Here is a 2167-nt window from a genome sequence, read left to right as displayed (position 1 = left end):
GTTGTTAGGAACAACTCGCCGGCAACTCCGAAATTGTTTGGAAAAATTTCCCCCGTCTGACATGGGCCTGAGCAATTTTTACAAACTGTCAATGCTTAGAGTAAGGTACTGAACCTAAGTACCACTGTTGTTGAACCTTTCCATGCAGTTGAGCGCATTTGGAATGAATCGGGATGACGCGAATCATCGCCTACGGTCGGACGCTTTCGTAATGAACGCCTTGACTACGAAATTGCACGTTTAACTAAGTGGGCCCATTTTTTTATGTTATTAATGTGTTATGATCTCCAGAACGAACATTCCTGTTTAAAAAATAGAATACTTGGCCCCGGAATGGATAAATGAGCTTCATTACAAATTTTCGGGGTAGAAACTAACCGATTTTTATGTAAATCGTCGGCGCGGTGTTTGGTATGCAAATTCCATGTCATTGTGTATGCAAGTTAGATACCATCGCATTGCTGAAATCATGAACTTAATGTGCACCCTTTCTCAATCTTGAGTGCAAATAATTAAAATAATGCAAAGTTGCCACTCAGATATTTTTTTTTTTTTTTACATTTCAAAATTAATAGCATTCATTCTGTTGAACAAAATGGATGAGCAATTAGCGTACTTATGTTATGGCTTTGGAGGACAAATCTTTACTGGCAACTATGGCCATGAATGGGGCATCAGCGTCGCATCAGTGTCTCTTGTCCATACTTTTCTGGATTTTGACAGCCTTTCTCTTGGTTTGTTCGCTTAGTTCAGTGGTTCTCAAAGCGGGGGGGGGGGGGGGGGGGGGGGGGTCCACGGCATGTTTAGTAGCTTTGAATTCAGAATAGTTACTGAGAAAGCGGCGGATGAATCCGACGTCAAAACTAACGTTCGATTTCCCCGTGCTTTGTAGTATCATGATGTTACTTGCAAGCAAATTGGCGGGTCAAACGGCCAGTCTAAAAAACTGTACATTGTGAAATGTTTTTGTGCTTTTGAGCGAGCGCTAGATTAAGGGAGGACGTGGAGTATGGATAACAACTTTCTTATTTCTAGAGATATCTGAACGAAATTTACACGGTGTGTGTATAACGCAGACATAAAAGTAACTGCAAAGTTTCATGGAGCTGTGCATATTATTTCTCATGTCACAAGTATTTATGAAAGTCGTCCATATCCCTTTCTTATCCCAGGCCTGGAGAATTTGAAAAAGGTAGTAGCAGTATAAAATTTGTAATGGTGACCCCTGGACCTCCACGACATGACAGAACCCTTCCTTTTGATTTCTTCAATGAAAAATTTTAGCGCAACTTTGAGTATTATGCAGTTGGTGAAACTTGGTTAATCAAATTAAATTTTTATTATAATTTTATGGGCTCTGTTATGGCCTCACAAAGTTATATAGGAACAGAATAAAAAAAGACAGCACTGAAATCCATGGAGCAGTTCCCTAGATATCGCTGGGACGAGCAGCCACGGGAGTGAATCTGCGACCATGTTTAGGAAAACGGTTAACTTTTTGACAATCAGGTTTTCCCCAAGAGCTGTTTCCCCAGTGGTCCGGTTTCATTTGCAAAGGAATAGTATAAAGAAAGGGTCAATGCGCAGGCTTTTTTTCTTCATTATCTACCGGGAGCACGTACAGTGCTTGCAAGTTGTTAGGTTTAGAAGCTGCAAATGAAAATATTGAAAGCAAGAAGTTGTCGCCTTTCCTTCATTCGGTTTCCTTTTGGAGCATTTGCTTCCGCGACATTCCACCGGCTTCAAATTCCGAACTGGAGGTACTTTACAGAACTTCTCCCTCGGACGATGAGCTCTCGTCCTCTAAATTTAATTCCAAAAAGCGTTGAAAGTTTGGATGGGAAGAGCCAGTGCTCCCATCGGCTCAGTATGTGTAGTGACCATCACGTGCAAGTCTAGTTTGAAAGTTACAAATAGCCGGGCACCTCGAAACGACGGGCAAAAATAATGTTCATATAGTTCACCAAAGACGCAACAAAATGCAGCGGCCTCTCGTGGCGCACGCAGCTCCGCGTTCAGGCGGGCCCTTTCAGGCGCGTGATCACCGCCGTACGTGCGGCGACTGCCGTCGGAGAAGCGGGGAGTCGCCTCGTATTGCTTCGGTACCGGCAAAGCGTTCCCTCTGCCGCGAGCCAAGGACCCCTATCGGACGGGCCCGCGTTTTTCC

The sequence above is a fragment of the Ixodes scapularis genome, unplaced genomic scaffold, assembly GCF_016920785.2.
Source record: "Ixodes scapularis isolate PalLabHiFi unplaced genomic scaffold, ASM1692078v2 PGA_scaffold6__148_contigs__length_123643588, whole genome shotgun sequence".
NCBI classification, from domain to species: Eukaryota; Metazoa; Arthropoda; class Arachnida; order Ixodida; family Ixodidae; genus Ixodes; species Ixodes scapularis.
This window is presented reverse-complemented; position numbering follows the sequence as displayed.